Source organism: Lampetra fluviatilis, chromosome 30 (assembly GCF_964198595.1).
Source record: "Lampetra fluviatilis chromosome 30, kcLamFluv1.1, whole genome shotgun sequence".
Lineage (NCBI taxonomy): Eukaryota > Metazoa > Chordata > Hyperoartia > Petromyzontiformes > Petromyzontidae > Lampetra > Lampetra fluviatilis.
Window position 1 is genome coordinate 11,899,252 of NC_136304.1, and position 24,361 is coordinate 11,923,612.

Here is a 24,361-nt window from a genome sequence, read left to right on the forward strand (position 1 = left end):
GGATCTTATGCCGATATGACGGGATTACCGCGACTGGAACACAATTTGGGCCAAAAAAAGCCAAAGCAGCAGCGAATGGCCCACCGACAAAACGCACAATGAAGGAATTACACCGCTACACAGAATATTGCACGGGAAATCATTTCCTCAAGATTTCTCCCCGTCCAAATAAGGTTTTAATAGAGCATGTCGGTTAAGTGCTGCTGCGTTAAACCATTTTAATGAAAGGCTGACACAGCAGCTGTCTCAACATGTGAAGTGAAGCGCCGCCAGGGCTCTCATCAGACAACTCAATTGCCGAAGATTTAGCGCAGACAGTCGCGACGCACAAGTTACAATTGTTAGGGTGAAGACACACACACACAAAAAGTACGTATCAATCAAATGCTGGGCTGTGGAAAATGTCATTTGTGCGAGGGCCTTGTCACTCAACAAGGCTCCCAACATCTGGTTGGAAGACGGAGGGACCGACCCATATAGTCAACTAAAAACTAAACTATTGTGTATGCTATCAGGTAAGGCCCCACTGAGCTATACATATATATATTTCAGAAGCGACCTGGCTATCACAAATGATATCTCAACGAAGTGGCTTCTCGTGTAGCCAAAATACTCTGATCGTGTGATGTTGATTCTAAACGTGGAGGGGAAAAACCGGAGGATCTGGAGAAAAATCCACGCGACCACGGGGAAAGAGAAATGCAAACTCCAAATATACAGCAGGTGTCAGGGTCGGGATCGAACCCACACTCTCTCCTGTATACCAGGCGAGTGAATTAACATCTCCTAGCCACCACGGCACCCTATGTACCCATAGATTAGGCGCCTTAATCTCTGTGTGATAAAGGTCGTTGAGGCGACTTCTGGAATCCGTCTTTTATTCAACTTGTATTACAGCTTTCCTTCACGCTGCTGACAGGCAGCGTGAGAGGGATAGATAGAGAGAGAGACGCACCGCCACGTGGCAACCCGGAGCCCCGCTCCCGCGTGGCCCCCTTCCTCTGTTCATTCCCGTTCTGACCACCTGTCGTTAGTCTCCACCCCTATTTAATACCCGGGTCATGTGGTACATTTCCACCAATCCTGGTTAGCCTCCATGGAATATTCCAGGCTCCCTCGTAAGCTCCCGGGACCACGCCCCTGACTCATCTCCCCATTGGCTGTGGCCAAAGCCAGCAGAACCAATCCTCTACTTACAGCTGTCACCTTTCCATTACATCAGGGCTACGCCCCTAGGCTTCCCCCCATTGGCTATAGACCAGGACCGGCAGAGCCAATCATCATGACGAGTTGTGATACGTCATTGAGCTGGATATATCCTCACATTACATCTAGGTCTCGCCACTTTTCCCCTCGCTGATACGAGCTGTTGCGTGCACCAACGCGCGTGCATGTGCTCGTACGTGCGAGCTGGCGCATCACAGTGCGTTGACATCTCTTACTCGCCTGCCCAGCAAAGTCACACTGAGCCCGGCAACTCTTTTCAGGAGGGTGTCTCACTACGTTGAGATGTTTGGCCAAAGCGAATGACAGTTCCAACGGTGAGTGTCAATACCACAAAGACGGCGGACACCGCATTGCACGCTTTCAGATGCCCTTCTGATATAGGAAGCCACTGAAGCTATGTACTTTTAAATCATCTAGATTCAAAACTAATTTCTTTAGAACTACTTTTTGTGTGTGTTTAGTTTGATGTCCTTCCCCCACACCTCCAAATAGCAGCTGGTTACATACGGTGTGAAATAAGTTCAACATACGTACGTACGTTTTTGGCGATGGGTAGGAAATGCGGAGAAAACCCATGCAGAACAGGGGAGAATATACAAAGTTAACACCTGCCTACACGCACCCAACACTCACACTCTGTATCACAGGGGCAGAACATACGAACTCCACACAACGCTGTCCAGGCTATTCGTCCGTGCTGACCCTGTCACCCCCATATTGGCATTGGAAACACCAAAGCCAATTAGTTATGCGCAAATAGTCTCCAAGGAACGCGTTGGATGTTTTACATCGCACATCTGAATTTAAAAGTTTCACGAAGTTGAGGATGGGGACTGATGATTATAGGGGAGGGGAAGGGGCTGTTTGCACACTCAGATGAGGTATTTGCGGAACCGAACAATGAGATTTTGGAAAGCCTACTAAAGTCTACGAAAAATAACCATCGAAATCTTCACTCAGGACAGCCTCGATTAGCTTTTAAAAATTTGGAGATCTCCGGAAGAACCCCACCGAACGGAGAAAGCTAATTTAAATTCGAGAAGAATACTTGTTGGTATACATAGAGGTGTCCGGGATTTGTCGTCTGTGTTCAGGTGGCGGGAATTGATTTGTACCGAGATCTGGCACCGTTATTGCGTTGAACTTTATCACGACACAGTGCACAGTTATGATGGACCTGGGCTGGCTAAGAAATCTGTCTGGGTTTTGGTCTGCAGTGGGTAAAAAGGAGGGGGTCGGGGGGGCACATAGACCAAAGGTCGGTGGCAGCAATTGCCAGCGGCTCCCTCAGTAGGCCTCGGGGTGGCCTCTGTGCCTTTGGGCCCCTGTAGAACACACCGTGCCGGCCCAGATCCGCGGCTTTTCGCGCCAGGGGAAGCCGGCGCCTGCCGCTCGAGGTCGAGGGTCAGGCCCTGGGGTTTATTCGATTCCAGGTTTTCCCAGGGATTCCACCGGCACAGTTATTATTCGAACTTGAGTCAACGCATTTCTCAAGAAGAAATTGGCCAGCATTCCCACAAATATATATATATGGGGAACGCTATGTTCTTTCCCATGGTTCTTGCGCTGCATCATCATCAAGCACGTAAATGGCTGTAATTCTATGTCCCCAATCGCCGTATTGATTCTGTCCGGCGACCTGATTAAACGTGTTTAGGGCATTTGACTGCTAGAAATTTCCACACAATAGGCCACTTCGTCGAGCTATTATGTGGCCAGACCACTTATAAAAAGAGCTATACAGCTCAGTGGGCCTTACCTGGTAAAATAAAAAATAGTTTACTTAGTTTAGCGTTAGCTAATCCGACGCCTTCACAAGCGATGTATTCCGACGTGTATGTGGAGGTGGAGCATTATTGCAATGCGTTTTTCACCCCGTACCTTTCTTGTACGTAGCATTGCACCATTATGCAAATGCACGCTTTGACCGCGCCCCTGACGTCTGAGGTATGTTTGCTGCTTTGCCGTCGCGTTGTTACGAATGCAACGCGATTGACATGCGCACGCCGCGGGCAGGCCTCGCTCGTCGCTGCCCTGTTGGGTCCGCACGTGTCTGGCCAGCGGGATGCGTCGATCCGTAAAGACGCCTCCGCAGTACCCGGCGCGATTCCACACAGCCATGACAGTTGGCACATCCATCCGCAGGGCAACCACCGCTGTGAATTCTCCACCAAGCGGTACTCATTTTATAGACCAACCCGCCCCCCTCCTCCCCAAGGGATGATGGGCCAAGTCAGCCCCTTGCTACGAAATGACGCTGCACACAGACACAAAGATAAAGATTCCCCGTATAGCCTAAACAGACTGTAGGGGCAAGTGCTGTTAGCGAGTACCTATGAAGGCCGGCACGACACACGAGGGGGTGGGTGGACAGCACCACGCCCGGCCGCCTTTGTCTCCCCAGTGGCGATGTTTACATATCACACCAGGTACTCATTTGAGGCTGAGTCGACCTAGGGGAGGCCCAGGACCGGTTCAGATAATCGTCACCGGTGTTGGCCGTGAGCGGGAATCGAACTCGGGCCGCCGGGTTCGTAGCGCAGCGCGCTAACCGCTACACTACCACTCCCCAGCACACACGCACACACACGCAAACACGCGCACACACACGCGCACACACGTGCTCTCATACACAAGCGTGCTCCGCACATTGGCCAGGCTTCGTGTTTTAAATGTCTGCTCAGCAGCTTACAATGCAAATGGTATTCGTATTTTTCACAATTGATTTTGGGTTAGGTCACATAAATTGTCTGGATTCATTTTTGTCCTGTAACCCTCCACCACCTAAAACTGCCAAACAAATTGAGCTGTCACACGTCCACGAGCACGGAACGCGCCAATTGTTATTCGTTTCAGCTCACCGGTGAGTTTAGGATCGATTCCCACAACCAGATTTGAAGATTGGATCCACGTCCATTAGAATCGGTCTTCAACTCACTGGTGAGCTGAGACTACGATTGATGCATTTAACGCTTGTGCACGTGGCGACAGGTTCGCTTGTTTGGCTCTGTCGGGTGGTAGAGGGCGCCAGGTCGTCGTGGGTTCTATCCTGACCCTGGTGCCTGTAAATCTGGCTGTCCATTTGATAATGCTCGTTGTAATTACTGGCGAAACGTCGTACTCAGATTGTAAATTTTGTAGATTTGCCATCCAACACACCGGTGTGCTGTACTAGTAACTAATTGGCATGTTTTTGCTTAGTGACAAACCTTACTAATCGGCTGTGTCGGGTGGTGGCGGGTTTAACAACACATTTATATTTACATCATGAGACCTCCTTTGCCAGTACCAAAATATAAGAAAATATTTCCCCCCTTTTTTCTGGCAACAAAACTGAAACCTTTTTTACAAGGAATCATGTATCCATTAACCACAATACTTGTGGTCAGAATGCAAACAAAAAACACACTGATAATATATAAGGGGATAATATATAAGGGCAAAAACCTATTCTCATATTTTGGTACTGGCAAAGGACGTCTAATGATGTAGATGCTCACCCCGAGCTCTCATTACTCTGATAGTGCATTGTCTTTGAGCTGTACGCCTTTTGGCGTCCTCTGGTCGAGCACCGTTTGAGACGAGGCTCAAAAGAAAGCTGTCTCTGGTGTGGACCAATCAGTTTCAAGGACAATGCATATATTATCAGTGTGTCTTTTGTTTCCATTCTGACCACAAGTATTGTGGTTAATGCAGACATGATTCCTTGTAAAAAGGTTTCAGTTTTGTTGCCAGAAAAAAGGGGAAAACCCTATTCTTACATTTATATTTACGCGATCTAACCCAAAAAGACCTCCATTATATATATTTGGAGTTTGCGTGTCTCTCTTTCTCCGGGTGCTCCGCTTTTTCCCTCCACATTTATAAACATGCTTTTCGAGTATTTGGCTGCGATAAATCTCCACGTGATGACAAGCCACTTCGTGGTGGCTAGGTCGCTTCTCAAAAAGAGGCACACACCTCAGTGGGCCTTAACCTGGTATACAAATAAATAACAACAGGGGTTATACAACCCAAAACTGGCAAGGTAAAGAAGTAGCCTCACACAAAAAAGCTATTCCATATCATAATACTGGCTGCAAAAACCAATCGTGTTAAAATGACAATTCTTGAACTGTATAGCGGGTACAAGGTGCAACGGAGAATCATTGTTTTGCACCCTAAAGAAAGGGTTGAATTTCAGCAGCATCACCGGTGAGCCCGTGCTCCGAGCCTCACGGATAAACACCTTCGGGGGGGGGGGGGGGGGGGGGTGACTCGGCAAGCCAAGACAGGCATGAGTGATGGCCCCGGTAATTTTATGGCTTTTTGATTTTTTTGCTAAGCAGTTGGGCCAGAGAAACAATGAAAAACCACAGTGCAGATACAGACTCGACCTACGATGCCACGGCATTAACAGAATTATTGTCTTCGAGCACCTCCAAGTACCAGGAGAGAAACGGGCAGGCGACCCCAAAATTCACAACCAAATTTACTAGCCTGTTTTGTTGTTGTTTCATTATTCCTAAATATATGTTGTGTAATGTCTTTATTTCTCTCAAAAAAATAAATCCCAAGGGTCTTTGACCGCCATCACTGTGACACGTGGCAGGATTGTGTTATGGGTTAAGTTCGTTACACCTCAACCCATAACACACCTCGGCATTTAATCAACGCTCAGTTACACACGGATCCTGCGACCGGCTTCGTTGCGTGAAGGGATGTGGCGCTGTTCAAGGAGGTAATTAGATGCATTTTTTTTTTAAGTCTCACCGCAAGCGTCGAACATGGGTATGACTGCAGGATACAACGATGTCCCTGTTGAGATGGGATCCTCTCATGGTAAACTTTACGTGCAAAGCAGGGAATTAATAGAACACACACACTGCGCATTCGTGCACACAAGATTGATAGCGCTTGCACACACGTATGTGCCATTTCGTTATGCATGTTGGCATGTCTGTGACTGTTGTTCGTGTGTGCTCAAGCAATGAAAGTGATGTGCAAATGAGCATTAATGCAATGGTTTTCATCTCCTGTTTACAGCCCTTACCCAGAGGGGGGAAATTCCACATTCTCATGGCAGGCGGGTCAAATCTATCCACAGAAAATTTCACCGTTGTCTTCCCCGAGAAGTGGTGCTCATTTTGAGCTGTGTAGCTCTTTTTCAGAAGCGATCCTGTCCACAAATAATAGTCCAACAAAAAGTGGCTCATCATCATGTGGAAATGTACAGCAGCCAAATACTACAAACGCATGTTCCTAAATGTGTAGGGAAAAACCGGAGGACCCAGAGAAAAATCCACATGAATATACAGATACTAAGGGTTGGCATCGAACCCACGACCTCCTGTAAACTCGGCGAAGTAGTAAAAATATCACCACCATGGCGGCCTACTCTAAGCCCAACCACATGGAGCAACGGTGATGCCGCAAGGTTAAGCGACAACGTGGAGGGAGCGACGCTCGCTCACATTCAGGGCATCGTTCACGGTGACTCTAGCCGTGGCAATTCCTCTGGCGCTGCTAAAACATGGGTGTGCATCTAAATAGGGCACCGCGGTGGCGAGATGTTAACTACCTCGCCTGATATACGGGAGGTCGTGGGTTCACAAATAATAGTCCAACAAAAAGTGGCTCATCATCATGTGGAAATGTACAGCAGCCAAATACTACAAACGCATGTTCCTAAATGTGTAGGGAAAAACCGGAGGACCCAGAGAAAAATCCACATGAATATACAGATACTAAGGGTTGGCATCGAACCCACGACCTCCTGTAAACTCGGCGAAGTAGTAAAAATATCACCACCATGGCGGCCTACTCTAAGCCCAACCACATGGAGCAACGGTGATGCCGCAAGGTTAAGCGACAACGTGGAGGGAGCGACGCTCGCTCACATTCAGGGCATCGTTCACGGTGACTCTAGCCGTGGCAATTCCTCTGGCGCTGCTAAAACATGGGTGTGCATCTAAATAGGGCACCGCGGTGGCGAGATGTTAACTACCTCGCCTGATATACGGGAGGTCGTGGGTTCGGTCTAAACCTGATGATGCCTGCTGTATATTTGGAGTTAACATGGTTTCTCCGTGGTTGCGTGGATTTTTCTCCGGGTGCTCTGGTTTTCCCCGCCACATTTAGACTGGGCGTGCATTTAGAGTACTTCGCTGCTATAAATGTCTGCATGATGATGAGAAGCCACTTCTTTGAGCCATCATTTGTGGTCAGGTCACATCTACAAAATAGCTACAGTAGTTCCTCGGTCAACGTTTTTAATCCGTTCCAAAAAAACTACTGTTAACCTAAATAACTGTTAATCGGAGAGGGAGAGAGCTGTTTCCACTGCCAAAACAAAAACCCGAATGTAACAGAGCCAATCTTGATTTGAAGCTTTCGTGACTGCACCTGATGAGGACTGCTTGTGTTGCGATTGAAACGTCATGATTTGTTTTATTTTATTTCTACCTACGTAAACAAAGCCAGTCAAGGTCTAAACGCTCATAAATGGGTGTCGGTGATTGGCTGAGGGCATGGCTCTGCCCCACTTACGAGCGCGGTGATTGGCCGAAATTGGCGCCCGTGTGCATAACTTAAACACATTGCCTTTAATCAGAATGTTAACGTTCGTCAAAACTGTGGGGCACTATGGGAGGCGAAACGTCAACCGCAAAACCGTGAACCGATGTCACTGTTAACTGAAGGACTACTTTACATAGATCAGTGGGCCTTACCTGGTAAAATTAAAATAGGTTTTGTTGAAATCGCTCAAAATGCAACACACGCGTTTGCAGGGGCTTCACTGCGGCGTGCTTCTGTAGCTCGCATGTTGTTGCTTCCTCTGAAGAACCGCGGGCGCGATTGACCCCATTGTCGCAAGCGTCGTACAGCTACAACGCACGCTCTCTGGGTAAACGCGTTCCCGGGGTGCGCACCATATATTAACTGGCAGGCGATGCAATAACATCACAAACAAACGATACACCGAATCTTATTTGAATACTTTGCCCAAAAATAGACAATTATTACTGCAAGTGGAATTGAAACAGTTGGTACGGTAGATGTTTACAATACAAAAAATAATTATGAGATGTTCTTGTGAAGTATAAACACAAACTACCGACCTCCAATTATCTACGGAGGAACAAAATAATGTTCACGGTCCAGAAACTACCACTTGGAAAACCCCATTCACATTTTAATATAAAACAAAGATCTTTGAAACGTGACCGAACAAAGACACTTTTAATTACATAAATTTTCTAATGACCACACACAAGAAAAGGCACCTGCAGCCATATAGTTCAGGCATTAACACACTTCCAACAGCCTGCATGGAGATGAAATGCAATTCTCAAATTAAAAACCAATGAGCTTAATTACGACTAGGCCTGCAGCAGCCTGGTCCAGAGAGATCAACAAAATATTTCACGAATATTGTCCCGAACAATAATTAACACAAACCCCGAAATCTACCGCGTCTGCGGGTTAACTTTTTAAGTGAACCTGCACTCTTCCGTATCCATAAACCCGCACGCATGTGGGACTATCACAGCAGTAAAATATTGTCCTCTTCATTCTCTTTGGTGGCTCAACACACGAAGGTGCTGTACGTCGTCGCAACGCGGAGAGGGAGTGGTGAGCCATGGTGGTTAAACTAAAATATTCTCACGGTACCAGATAAGGCGCGTTGAGCAGCCAAATACTCTCAATGCATGACGATTCTAAACGTGGAGGGAAAACCGGAGGACTCGGAGAAAAATCCACGTGACCACGGGAGAGAACATGCAAACTCCGAATATACAGCAGGCATCATGGCCAGGAACGTACCCACGACCTCCTGTATACCAGGCGAGGAGGTTAACATCTTGCCACCGCGCTTTCAACACAGCACCCAGTCGGCTTGGTAGGCCTTGGTCAGTATCAGCCGAGAGCGATCACGTGAAGTGGTTCTTGGGCACCCCGACCGTGTCACCAAGTCACACGGATCAGCGCGGTGTCCAATAATCCACACGACTCACACAGCACGGGAAGGTTGTCATCCGGCAGTGGATTGACCAAGGGCTCTAAATTATTATTGTTTTATGAGTCAAGCACGTGCAGTTGTCTTGGAAGCACACACACCATAATAAAAGCAACATTGAATATTTAGTATATGAACATATGAGTCAATGAATACTAAAACCTGCAATCAATTGGAACAGAGCAGGTTGCATAAGCAGCGGGACAAATCCATTTGGGCCAAATCGAACCGAATACAAACTTTTGCCGTGATTCCGAATACAAAACCAAATCTGAACAGATACGAATCTTCATGGCTTACGTTTAAAAAGCATGGAAGTAAAACAACGTGCGGTCATTTTTAAGCTCTGGGAAAACGGCTGCCAACAGTGAGCATCACTACCAGAAAGACGCTCACCGTAATCGCGCGGCGCTTTCAGACGTGCCGATGCAGCCGTCTGGAACGCTCTTCCTTCCGATATTAGGAAGCCGCTGGGAGCTATGCCACTTTTAAATCGTCTCGATCGCCATTCCATGAGAATTGCTTTTTGTTGTGGTTGGTTTGTTGTCCTTACACCGCACCTCCGATCAGCACAGTTGGTTATGTACGGTACCAAAGACTTTCAACGTACACACGTACGTCGGCACTGGTCCGCGTCTGTATTATCCCAGGGGTGGCCCTTGGCATGGCTCGGATACAAGGCGCCACTTGTGTTCAAGGGTGAGAATGGAACCCGGGGATGCCGGGATCCGAGAAAGTGTTGTGCCTGCTACTCTCACGCCATGGTAACTTCTTTGTAATGTTGACGTCGTGTTAAACATGGACCCTATTGAACTCTCTCGTTGTCAGCAATAATCTATGCACTGCTGGATGAAGGCCTCTGCAAGCTGTCGGCGTCTCTAAACATCTCACCCTACATCCACATTTGTTTTTTTTACACATTTCTTTTAACATTTGCCTTTAATTTTCCGGAAATAATTCATGGCTGTTTACAGTTTTGGAAGTACGGTCATTTACATGCGTGGTAAGCACACGGTACGCACAATGGGGGTTTTATTCACATGCTTAATAGAATAACGGATATTGTTATTACTACGATTCCACTTGCTTACTCAGAACAGCCTCACCGAGTCTCAAGGTTCTTTGTTCAAGAAGTCTGCTCGGTCAGCGTTAGCCGCTGAGGTCGTGACGCGTTTTTTTCCCCTTCCCTGCTGCTCCGTGCCCCCTGTAGCGCTCCCGTTCCGCTGTAATGTGCACCGATGCGCTACTAAATTGAGGGCGATATTGTGCACGTAAAGTAAAGATTGATTGATTGCAGTCCTGCCAGGTTTTTCATGGTGTAATCTCAGTTGAGTAATTTGCAGATCATTTTTAACAGTGGGATGTTTTGGCCACTGCATATTTTATTACGGATTTAGTTCCAGGAGGAAACTGGCCAAGCTGGAGGAAACCCGTGCAGAACACAGGGGAGGAACGTACAAACGCCACTCAGAAAGGTGCCCGCGTCGGGAATCGAACCCAGGTTCTTGCTGTGAGGCGAGTGTCACCACTGCCGAACCACCACCCTGCTGCTGCCCCAAAACACAGGTGGAAACCACATGGTAAGCACAAATACATCGATGCTCGTATTCATCGTGACCGCTACTCCAAAACTGAACTTGACCATTATTGATTTTGTTGTCCTCCCCCCGCACCTCCGATTTGCACCGTTGGCTACGTACGGTGCGGAAGAAGTTCGACACACACACATACATGCGTACAGACAGGCAGGCGGTCCTTGAATGTAGTCAGATTATGCTCCTAGAAAAGGTGCCATTCAAGTGGAAACGACGCATTTTCCCAGAGAAACAAGATACAATAGGGGGTCACGTTCCTGACCAAGGGTCCGATATGCAACTTTTTATTGATATAAATACAAATAGCATATGTAATTAACTAACAAATGATAAAGAGTATAATACGTGTTTATAAATGTATTACCTTGATTCTTCGTATTTCCTGGCTTATTTGGACAGAATACGGCAATGGCCTGTCTCTTACATTTCTTATCAACGTCGTCACTAGAGCACTCGCTCACCTTTCCTTTTTATCAGCCATTTTTAAGGATTAAAAAAATGCTTAATAATCACTTGCAACGCACAGGGGCTTTAGCGCCGGCGGCGTGCGGTGTCGGGAGGCCGAATGAAAGGGGCGAGGCAGCGCACGGATGCCGCCGCCTATCTGAGTGGACGCTGTGCCGGGCCCACCGCCACCGTGAGCAACGACGCCGGGGGTGGCGGTGACTGGCGACCTGCCGCGGGTGCGGACTGACGCAAGTCGGCCGGCGCTCAGGTCGAGGACCGCCTCTTGCTGCTTTCTCGCAACGATATCAGGTTGTCGAGATGTTCGCGGGTTAACAAAAGGCTGAATGAGGATTTTTCTGTTTTCTCATCATCTTGATAATGGCAAAAAGACAGGATCCCGGAGGTGTGGAATTGGTCCGTACGCATTCGGGCGGAGAGCGGCTGCGTGCCTCCACGAGCGCTCAGGCAGCGCAGCATTCCCCACGTATCGCGCATCAATCAATTATTCAATTATTTAAACCACCAATAAATCACTCGTGTTTGAGGTCACGATCACCCAGTGAGGAATTGGCCGCCCTGCCCTGGACAGTACGGGGCCAGCGGTCAGTCAAAAAAAAAATCTCCAGTTTACACTGACTTGGTACGGACACTAAGGGGGTCTAGCAACAACTCCCAGTGTACACTGACTTGGTATGGACACTACGGGGGTCTAGCCACACCACCCAGTGTACACTGACTTGGTATGGACACTAAGGGGGTCTAGCCACACCACCCAGTGTACACTGACTTGCTATGGACACTAAGGAGGCCTAGCCACACCACCCAGTGTACACCGACTTGCTATGGACACTACGGAGACCTTGCCTGAAGGTTTCTACCACATGCTCTCAACATTGTCGCTCAAGCCTGTGCCTAGGATCCTGTCACCTACACATTATTTGAAAGAAAATACACCAGTAACAACCAATTTCATTCACAGAGTTATCCAACGACATTTAACGAGCATTGCACGAACAAAAGCCTATGTTGCAATGGGTTTTCTCATAATTTACAGACAGTTAATCAATGTATTATGATCGTGTGGAATATTCTTTTCATGTGAGGATGAGATACCGTAAACTTCCTCCGTGCATTGCTTCATCTTCACACGGCGATCTGCGAAGCGCCGCACCGCTTTGTTGCCATATCCACAAAGGCGATTGCAGAGGTCATGATCACCAATGTCAAGGCTAAGTGTATGTATGTGCCTGTCATAATTATATCAGTGATAGCTAAACTTTCTATAATTGTTCTGGCAGACCAGTAGTGCAGTCAGCTTTAAAACGTTTCTATCTATTTTTATTCCAAACTTGGAAATTGCTTTTGAAGAGTTGTTCTAACCGATAAGAATGCAGATTTTATTTGGGTTACATTAATTTCAAAATATTCAATCAGGTCGCTGCATGTATAAATAGTGCCTATATTAAAATTATTTTGTGGACAACACTTTCACACTGCAGTCAAATCAAACTAATGCAGTCATTGGGTTGCGTGCGCACAGTGTGGTCTCCGCCATTTATAGAATTTAGCATTGCCAGCACAGAAGAATGGGCGCCACGGTGGCTAGGAGATGTTAACTTGCTCGCCCGGTATGCAGGAGGTCGTTGGTTCAATCCCGAACCTGACGATGCCTACTCTATATTTGGAGTTTGCATGTTCTCTCTTCCCGTGGTTGTATGGATCTTTCTCCAGATCCTCCGGTGTTTTCGTTCCACATGCAGAAACATGCGTTTAGAGCATTTGGCTGCTATAAATGTTCATACAATAAGCCACTTCGTTGAACTATCATTTGTGGCCAGGTTGCTTCTGAAAAAAAGCTATATACAGCTCGGTGGGCCTTACCTGGTAAAATTTAATAAAAAATAACTTGCCTATCGATAACATTCTCCGCAAAAGATATTGTATTGATAAACTGCAGGTAAAAATCAAGACGTTATGACACAATCTGAAATGGATAAAATTGATATATTACTGATAGCAGTAACCCGAAATTGTATTTTCCCATCTAACAAGAATGCCCTGCATCGTGTTTCTGATGGCAAGGACTCCTGTCCAAAATTACTTTAAAAATATTCATGGACTGTCGACATTTTTCATTAAATGGCGAGACAGATTTTACAAATGTGCAGCTTGACGGAGTTATTGCACGAATTAAAACGCCTCGCCATCATCGTTGCTTGTACAACTTATCTTGAAAAAAAACACATGCCATCAGAGAAAATGAAGTTTTACAGATTTGAGAAATACTTTCCACGTCAAAACTAGTAAATGTTAACTGCACGAGAATACATTTGCATAAACTCCATCTCGCATTACCATACTTACAGCTCTTGCACTCTTAGCTCTCAATGCCTCGGGCTTGCTTACAGAGCCACGAAGGGCCTCTGAACTTTTTCAGTTTTGCCAGCAAGTCCACGGTGGGCTGTTCTGCCACCTTTCTCAAATATATATTTCTGATATTCCTGTTAAATCAGTGCCGTATCTTTTAAATCTATCAACTACCTCAAATTTCGGCGTGGCCGTCGATTATTTGACATATATGTAAGTACGTACGTTGATATTATTTTACACCATAGGTAGCCAACCGTGCTTATCGGGAGGTGCGGCAGAAGGACAACAAACTCAAAGCAACAAAGCAGTTTGAAAGAAATGAGTTTTCAATCTAGATTTAAAAGTGCATAGCTACAGTGGCTTCCTAATATCGGAGCCAAGGCTCAGGGCTGTAATGTGACAAGGGATGAACAACGCTTCAATGCTCATATGAGCAACGATATGACTTGCGCAATGAGCTGTTACGTATATACAAGACAAAGCCCCCCCCTCCCCCCTATAGCCTTAACAGACTGTTGGGGCAAGTGTTGTTAGCGAGCACCCATGAAAGACAGAACGGCACACGAGGGGGTGGGTGACCAGCACCAAGCCCAGCCACCTTTGTCTCCCCAGTGGCGATATTTTTACGCACCGCACCAGATACTGATTTGAGGCTGAGTGGACCTAGGAGAGGCCCAGAACCGGTTCAGATAATCGTCACTGGTGTTGGCCGTGAGCGGGAATCGAACCCAGGTCGCCAGGTTCGTAGCCCAGCGCGCTAACCGCTGCACCACCACTCCCCACTACACAAAACACACAACCATAATAATATTCACTCTTCACCACAAACAGAGAGCCCAGCCATGCCCTCTCAAGCACTACTGAATCCCCACACGAATCCACCGCTCCCTCATTACCCTCCACCGACTCTCCCTCCGCCGCCCCCACACCACGCAGCAACGGTGGTAGAGAGGTCGCGGCAAGGTCAAACACAATTAATCAATCGTAAAATGAGAGTGCATTCTCAGTTGCTGAACAAGGCCGTGCTGTCAAAGAGGATGAAACATTGCGATCATACTTCATTCCCGCGTGGCAATACTTCTGAGCACCTGGGAATACTTCCGTGCAGCAAATTACACGAATCCTTTCACAGCGAAGACAGGCCGAGAATAATCATTTACAGTCATTCATCGTCAGCCGTGATCAATCTTTTCTGGATAAAGGTCTCCTCCCCGTGACCACAATTAGAAATTGCGATTAAAATAATTTACAAGAGGTGTAATTTGGTGTCCATCTAATGCAGCACTGTGCGGCGACTCCCCTTATCCGTGATCCCTCCCCGATGCATTGGAGGGGTTAACTCAATCCACGGATATTCATGGTACCCGCGTCTCTACTCTTCCACGTTCATCAGTGACACCGCACGGATAAGAGGAGTAAACCCCGAACGGTCCAGGCACCAATTCAACATTATCTGCATTTTTATCACAGCAGGTGCGATTGGATCCGATTTTCAATTTTCTGTCGATAGGACGATACGTTTGCTGATGATGCTGATGGCAACAATGATGATGACGATGATCAATCACGCTGATTTATCCAAGAATGCATCTCCAGTCTCAAGATATTGAGGAGGATCCAGCATTGCAATGTTTGACTATTTCCATTATGAGCAGGGAAGGAGGCAGGTGAACCAGTGGAGACGCAGGCATGTGAGGTATTAACCCTGAGAGTTCTACAGGTTCACTAGCCCGCTTGCTGTACACTGCCGTTTTCTCATCATTGAGCATAGGAATTCTATAAATCTGTCTCATCTCATCCACAGTGTCTAACCACCACAATACCGGACACAACCACTCGCTAACTCACACACCCACACACCCACACACTCATTCACCCACTGACCCACTCACACACCCACACACTCATTTACCCACCGACCCACTCACACACCCACTCGCACAAATACCAACAACCGCCATTCGCCACTAAGTGACGGTGATGTCACCACGGCGCTTGTGCCAGACCAGGTGCACTTTGAGGCCACGTGAAGTGTCGAAGGCTCGCTGACAGGAGGTCACGGGATAGACCAAGGTGCCATAGGTTGGCTGACTGAGATGACTGGTAGATTCACTGTGCCAACTTACTGCATTAAGCCGCCCGGCACTCCGCTTGTTGTTGTGAGCGTCGCTCCTCTGCTCTCCGTTGTTGCTGGAGGGTGACTCTGCTTCCAACTGCCCAGTAGCGTCTTTCACGAGCCTCCTCCATAGAGGCCGATATTGACACTGCTGGTACCGGTCGTCGGTAAGTCCACTCAACTCCACATCCTCCCGTACCGCATCAGTTAATCTCTTCTCCAACGCATGTCGTTCCCGTTTAGCCCCTCTATGCGGCCAAACAGAAGCTCGCTTGGGCATGCGGTGGCTGGGCATGCGGGCTACATGACCCAGCCAACACAGCCTTGCCTGCCGGAGCAGCTCTCTGATAGGGAATATGTCCAGATGTTTCAAGGATTTGTGAGCTCCTCCCACAATCCAGCCTGGTTAAACCCAGGATGGATCCAAGGCCGGCCAGCCTGAATGTTTCTAACCGGCGCATATTTTCCATGAGAGGGGTCCACGTTTCAAAAGCATAGAGAAGGGGGGGCATGACTGTGGCCGAAAATACCTGAAGCTTTGTGCGGAGCGACAGACCAAGTAGTTTCCAGACAACATTATGCAACCAATAAAAATATATTGCCCGACTAATTCGGAGTGAGACCTCTGCTGTCAAACCGTAGATGGTCATAAGCACACTGTCCAGGTATGGGAAACTCTCCACTCTCTGCACAACTGCTCCATCACCATTGGGGAGCTGAGAAAGTGGAGTGTTTGATGGCACAAAATACCCAGGCAGGTGCTTAGTTTTGGTGGGGCTGATGATGGTAAGACCCCGCCTCTTAGTGGCACACTCCAGGTTCAGCAGCAGCGCCTCCAACTCCTCCTATGATTGAGCAGCAATCACCAGATTATTAGCATGCAGAACATGGTTGACCAATAGGGAGCCATCCCTCGACCACACCCGGGCATCGATCAGCCTCCCATTTTTTATGTACCAGATAAAAAATTCCTCCGGTACAGACATGGAAAGGTTCTCGAACTACATGATCAAAAATTACGTTAAATAATGTGGTAGCAAGAGGACATCCCTGTCACACCCCAAGGTGAACAGGGAATGGCTCTGACTCCTGGCCACGTAGCTTTACCAAAACCTGCCCACCATCATGAATGCCCTTAATGATTGTGACCAGAGAGTCAGGGACTCGAAAGCACAAAACTGCCCTGGCCTGTTGATGGCATCATAGGCCTTGACCAGGTCAATAAAGCAGAGATGTAGATCTTGTTTGAATTACCTACACTCACGCACAAACCCACCGCACTGACCTCGGGGTCACGGCACGTTTTTTTAGAGACAAGGATTTGCGATGCATCTTCATGAGCATCCGTCCGCTGGGCCCTCTTGTGTGGTCGCGTTAGACTTTGTCAATTACTCCGTAAGTAGCGCAGCCTAGACAATGCACTTGCGCTGCGCAAATGGATGCATGCTTGTACGCGCTTGTCCCACGAGATCGCACGCCTATTGGCTGCATTATTAACGGGGCTCCGTTAATTTTCCTTCTCAGAATAATTAAAATTCCATCGTTGCTTGGTATTAACCCACGAAGTTGTGCCCTCGTTACTAATGCGGTGCTGCATTGACCGGAAGATACGATGCGCCGCCCATGTCAACAGCGGACGTGAGAGATCCCGTGGTATTAAACGGGGAAGGGCAGGCCATTGTGTGCCAACGTCATGGTCCAAATTTTGCCAACATTGGGAAAAATTACACCGCCAAATACTCAATTGGCAAACGCATATCAATCGGTGCCTCCTATTGTAAAAACCGGGCGGGACCCTGCTGACAGAAAATGCTGAGACTGGGTGAGGCTTTTCTAGGTAAACAAGCGTAATAATAATTATAATCTTCATCATCATAACCATTTAAATCCCACTGTGATCACAAGGCACACCTCAGGGGCACATCGCTTTAATGCTGTCATTGCATCAACGATGAATCCCCCGTTCATGATACGGACGACCGTGGCCCCATTACGGTCACTCACACCGCCGCCGCCGCTGCTGCTGCATCACATCAGGTGGAGGGGCTTATAATTGTGATGAGAAAGAAGAACTGAACACATCGGGTTTTTCCTCAGCCAATGTTATGATTCTCAATTCATTTTTGGTGACGCTTCACACAGTTTCAATTGGAAGGTCGTACCTAAATTCGCTAGATTTAGTCGTGAGAATTGCTCCTCAACTTACTTTTGAGCTGAAACAATAACCATTGACACGTGTCAATTTAATTTGTTTGGCTGTGTCGGGTGGCGGAGGGTCTAAAACGACAGAATTTTCTTGCCAGATCATTCGGATTAGCACGGCTGGCTACGTACGATGGTGCGAAAGAAGTTCAACATATGTGGCCGAACCCAAAATAATCTATAAATGATGTTGATATATGTGATGATAGACTAATTGCACGACTCGACGAGAAACCTTGGCTGACGTTAATTTATATTGAAGCTCGGCGACATCCAAACTCCTTGTATGTGATTCTACTCGAAGGCATCTGCACGAGGTGTTTACTACCTTGCTTGGTATACAGGACGGCGTGGGTTCAATCCCAACCCTGACGCCTGGTGGAGCCTGCGTCTCTCCCTCTCCCCATGCTCTTGTAAAATTTTCTCCGGGTCCTCCGGTTTTCCCTCCAAATTTAGAATCAACGTGCGTTCAGAGTGTTTGATTGCTATAAATTTCCACGTGATGATATGCCCACATCGGCTGAGCTATCAATTGCAGCAATGTCGCTCCTGAAAAAGAGCTATTGTATACCTCACTGGGCCTTACCTGGTACAATAACAAAAATAGTTTGGGTTTTTAGTTGCATCTACACACTCCACTGAGCACAGGTGCTCCTCGAGCATGGCCACAGATGCTGGTGGAGCGACGCTCATCTAAAAAATATGACAGCCAATTCCTTGGCTGCCTCTGAACCTAAGCTGAAAACATGTTTAGTTATGATGGTTTATGGCCAACGCCCGATCCACAAATACCAAGGGGACATCACAGCGAGACACTCCGCTGCTCCTGCCGCAGTTATCTGGCTTGACCACCTGAATGTGAAAGTGTAGTCTTTGCTCTGCATCTACATCAGCAGCCGTAGGGAGGAAGAAGAAGATGGCCAACGCCTGAGGCACGAGCTAACTTGAGTCTTTCTTGAGTCCACGCACAAGACGTAGCCTCGCACGTCCGCGGCTGCGCGTCCCGTCGGGCAATGGGCACCTTCAGGCCCCCTTTTACCCTCACCGCGGGATTCCCCGTGGAAACATAAAAAATGCTGCACGCATGAAGCAATCGCAGGCTCGTGTGCGTGGTGACCTCCACATTGGACACTCTTTACAATCAACTATACATGAAGGCGATGATGGTGATGATGGCAGCTACATGAGATATTGGCAAACATTAATAACGGTGGCCAACCTCTAATCCACATGAGCATGGATTTTAAAAATGCAACAGCAATTACTGTGCGCATACATTTACCTTGAATCTACTATTCTAGAGGTAACAAACACAATAACTCGGTTAAAAATGGGAAAAATATACCACTACCCCCACTGAGACTTTATCCTAATTGGGGAAAACACATGGTGCTGGGTAAATGGTTACCCGCTACACGAGATTACGAGCACAGGTGAGAGGTGAACGCAACGGTGGGCGAAGGGAGTGGCGAACATCACGGCCATGACGTCCGAGCCCAAAGACTCATAGAGACCCAGAGACTCACACAGAGACCCATAGATCTGTCCTGACTGTCTCATTACAACATCCCTTGGTCTCCGGACTCGTGGAAACCGCTCCGGTGCCGGTCACGCCAATCAGACCTCCCCTGTCCTGAGCTCACGTCTCACTCAGCGGCCGCCGCTTTTGTCGAATCGTATCACGCCCGAGGAGTGAGAGGTACGACTGATGTAGAGAAAGAGGCGGTGCACAGTCCAAGTGTAAGCGTGACCTCAATGGGGCTCATCTCCATCGCTGCCTCCTCCCTCCGCCTGCCCCAGAAACCCGCTCCCCTTTATTAACCAAGCCCTTCCCCTGACCCTATCCCCCATCCCGCCTCAGCCTCATTACTCACCCGCCCCGGCCTTGTACATCATCTTCATTCTATATCCTGCGCGGAATAAATCGTGATCGCTACGTCCTCCCCCATCCGTGGGTACTTGTTTTATCAACCCCTTCAGGAGGTGATGGGCTGAGTTGACATCCAGCAAGGATCTTAATGCACGACTTCCTAATTCGCAAGTCAGGACGACTGCGGCCGTGCTGTCGACTTGGACACACTCAGGCACACATTATTAAACATTAACACCTCGATTACCGGTGTGTCAGAGTGGAGCAACGTGGGTAATAGAGTAAATAGCCGACCAGGTGTCTCAGCGGCAGAGCCAGCGGCTCCCAATCAGAAGGTTACGAGTTCAATCCTGGTTAGGGGATGACTCGGCCAATCATTCCTTTGGGAGGGATACAATTAATACCACGACATGCAAAAGTCAAGTGGTTTTCCTATGTTTAGACTCACCACCTCCATCAGCCTATGGGCTGTGCAGACCAATAAATTGTATACAACTATCAATGGGAGGCTAGTTATGTATTAAAACTAAACGATATTTTATTGTACCAGGTAAGGCCCGCTGAGCTGTGTAGGAGCTCTTTGTTGAACCGACCTGGCCACGAACAATAACCCAACAATGTGGCTTATCATGTGGACATGTATAGCAGCCAAATACTCGAAACGCACGTTGATTCTAAATGTGGAGGGGAAAACCAGAGCACCCGGAGAACAATCAATGCGACCACGGGAAAAGAGACATGTAAACTGCACATATACAGGCGTCAGAGTCAGGATCGAGCCAACAACCTCCTGTATACCAGGCGAGGTAGTTAACATCTCCTAGCCACCGTGGCGCATAATGCTCCACATTGGTACGTAACCAGTTGTTTATGATATTGTGTTTTTGCCCTACCATGAAAATGGAGTTTTCTTGCCAAAAACACCTGGTAAACACAGTAGCATTTGTTTTACAAGGCACACTGCTGATGAGATCCCGAAGGTAGAAACTGGCTGAGAATTCGTTATTTGCACAAATGCCTAGAGGCTGATGAAAAGTTACATTGAGGTTTTTTTTTAAACAAAGTGATGTTCTGCTCAATAAGCAGCGTCTCCGAACACAATGAGCTGCATATAACATGTCAAGGAAAAATCTTGAATAGAAGCTTTCGTGACTGCAGGAATCCATACTCTTTGGTTCTTTCGGTAAAGTCACGTAGGTAGAGAAAGAAAACAAAATAAAAATAATATATATTAAAATATATATTATAATATATATGATAAATAATATATTATTTTTCTTTTGTTTTCTTTTTCTACCTACATGACTTTAGCGAAAGAACCAAAGAGTATGTCAATCAAAGTCTACGAAGAAATCCTAAATTATTGAAAATGTCCATAAGTAATTTTATATATGAAGTCAAAGTGATTTCCTGCTGCTCAAATGAGCATTGAGGCGGTGCTCATCTGTTTAAGAGCCCAGAGCCAGTCGTGGACATTCCACATTGCTATGGCTGGTGTGAGAATTTTGTCAGCAGTGGACAACCACTGCTGACGATCCCACAAAGTGGGACCAATTTTATAGACCCCAGAAGGATGATGGGCTGAGGCAGAATCAGAATTATTATTTATGCTGAAGAAATCAGACGAGCTAGGAAGCTCTTCTTCACAGATGTCCAGTCGCAGTCAATCGCCAACCGGGAGTTGAACTCGCACCCTTCCGACTGCGAGCCACTCGCACTTTCCGCCAAGCCACCTGGCGGATATTGAGTGTATGTTGAGAGACAGATGGAAGTTATTTATTAGTTGAACAACACTGAGCTAGTGGGACACAAACAGGCTCTGACTGACACTTCAGCCAAAACACACGAGGGCCGACCCTGGCGCATGCTGTTTGTTTGGAGTTTCCATGTTTCTCTCCCCACCGTGGTCACGTGGATTTTTTTCTCCAGTTTTTCCCTCCACATTTAGAAACGTGCATTTCGACTGTTGAGATGATTTTGCTGCTATCATTTGTGGCCAGGTCGCTTTTGAAAAATAAGTTACTACCTCAGTGGGCTTTGTCTGGTAGGATGGGGATGGTTTAGTTGTGTGTGTTTGGGTGATTTGTTTAGCATTCATGCACTTTGCACTACTATCGTATTTGTGTTTTGTTTGTTGTTGTAAGGTTCTTACCTGCCCCGATTGGACATCTGTGAAAAAGAGCTTTACAGCTCCTCGGATTCCTCCAGAATAAATATTCCGATGATTCTGAACCCAATTTCGGGCCGCACGTGCCACGAGGCACTGCCGCCACAGTGTGACGACGCCTCGCAAATACGTCCCTCTGCCCCGCAACAATCGGAACGCAAAATGCCTTCTAACAATGGCAATTACTTAGTACATCCAGAGCGGCCTGAGAGACTGCACCATTCCATTAGCGCGCTGGCACATGCCGTGAACCGTGTGCAGTTTAAATCGAACTGCACATCGCGGGAGCCGAGGGTGCGCACGCACGCACGTGCACCCAGCGAGCCACCCTGGCGCATCTGTCCTCTGGGCCTGCTGCTTTGTGTGCGCACGGTGTGCAGGTCCTCCCCACGACACACAGACAAAGATCCCCCCCTATAGCTTTCAACAGACTGTTGGGACAAGTGTTGTTAGCGAGCACCTATGAAGGCCGGCACTGCACGAGCGGGCAACACTACGCCCGGCCGCCTTTGTCTCTCCAGTTGTTTACCCACCACACCGGTTACTCATTTCAGGCAGAGTCGACCTAGGGGAAGCCCAGGAGCGGTTCAGATAATCGTCGCTGGTGTTGGTCGTGAGCGGGAATCGAACTCGGGCGCCGGGTTCGTAGCGCAGCGCGCTAACCGCTGCACTACCGCTCCCCACAAACGCACACACAAAACCAAACCAACCCTCAAGCACCAAATGAGTCGAGGGAACAGGAGCCCAGTGGAGTCGAGAAGGCCGAGGCTCTACGGGATTGTTCTAAGGACACCACAGAGCCTTGCAGATAAAAAAAAACACATTACCTTAACATGTTGGATTTTGCAGCCACTAACCATGATTCATCGTCGACCGTTGAGTTGGGGCCACGTAATGATCCAGCCCAATTGTTTTTTGCTGCGAAAAACTCCACCGCCCCACACCTACAGCCAAACCACCGCAATCGTCACGCGGTGCACGAGTGTTTAACGCGCCGTGGCGACTGCTTCAGCTCACTCACCGGCGAGGTGAAGACGAACCCTCATGGCCTCATTGAGCAGCTAAGACGATTCTCTTGAAACTCCGCCACGCATCGTCAGTCACGCTCACTGGAGGTGGGTTTGGCTGTTCTTCAACTCACGGTTGTACAGCACGTGACATTTGTATTAGTTTGGGCTATGTCCGGTGGTGGAGGGTTTCATGACAATAATGGCCTCGGCCAAAAATCAATCACGCACTGCCACGAGTAATTTTACTCCGCGATCTCTTTCATTACAGACATGACTAAAAACTGAGCATTGCGGCAAACTTCAAGATGTTTCTATTAAACGCCGTGTACGTGTGCGCGTAACGCCGTGTACGTGTGCGCGTAACGCCGTGTACGTGTGCGCGTAACGCCGTGTATGTAGAAATACCTTTAGAAACTTCGTGTCGCCACAATAATCAGCATCTGAAATGGCAAACAGACGCGAGATCAGTCTAATTTTATTTCGATTTAATCAATTATTTCTCTTGGCAAATCCCTCGAGATGGAACATCTCGGGTGCAAGGGTGTGCGGCGTATCAACGCACGTGCGCACGCACACACATGTAGCGCTAACACACGCAGCGCAAACAAACCTCCACAAGCCTGTGTGGGTCTAAACGCTGCCATTTCTCGAAACTGCAAACAATAATCTGAGGGTCCGTCCCAAAGTGAACCGCAAGAACATTGCATCCATTCCCACCGGAGCACAATTTTGCTGTACTACAATGTGAACACGACGAATGCCAGCGGAAACCACAGTCCCACAATTTACACCAGAGGTCCGTTAAGCACAGCTGGCATGCAGGTCATCATGCGCACATATATGAACACGAGACGCCACGGTGGCGGAGTGCTATCTCCCTCGCCTAGTATACACAAGGGGTCGTGCGTTCAACCCCGACCCTGACGTCTGTAGATGTGGAGTTTCCGCGTCTCTCTCTCCGTGGTCACGTGGATTTTTCTGCGGGTCTTTCGGTTTTTCCCTTGACATTTAAAAACATGCGCTTCAGAGTATTTGGCTGTGATATATTTCCATGTGATAAGCCACTTCGTTGAGCTATAATTTGCGATAGCCAGGTCGCCTCTGAAAAAGAGCTACATAGCTCACTGAACCTTAGCTGGTAAAATAAAAAATGGTTTTTTTTAATATATACAAATATCAGAGAGGGTATAAATCACACAATAAAGTTTGCTGATATTCTGAACATAATACTGAACCATGGCAATCCACTAATTCACTGCGCGTGGAGGGTGGAGAGTGGATTGTTGCATGGCCGCTAATCAGGCGAGTCCAGGAAGCTCGTGGGTTCGATCTCGACTCTAACAATGCCTGCTGCTGTC

The 24,361-nt window shown here is 47.7% G+C and overlaps 1 protein-coding gene across 11 annotated transcripts in view; it reads right to left on the reverse strand.

The window, feature by feature from the left end:
• FUT8 (fucosyltransferase 8) overlaps positions 1-24,361 on the reverse strand; it is a 384,345-nt gene that overhangs the window by 252,811 nt on the left and 107,173 nt on the right. For 9 of the 11 annotated variants that reach the window (XM_078870629.1, XM_078870627.1, XM_078870633.1 and 6 more), the window contains one exon: positions 23,409-23,443. The exons of the other annotated variants lie outside the window; for them this stretch is intronic. The gene's annotated coding sequence lies outside the window, so the exon portion shown is untranslated. The remainder of the gene's footprint in view (positions 1-23,408; positions 23,444-24,361) is intronic. 11 annotated transcript variants of the gene reach the window in all.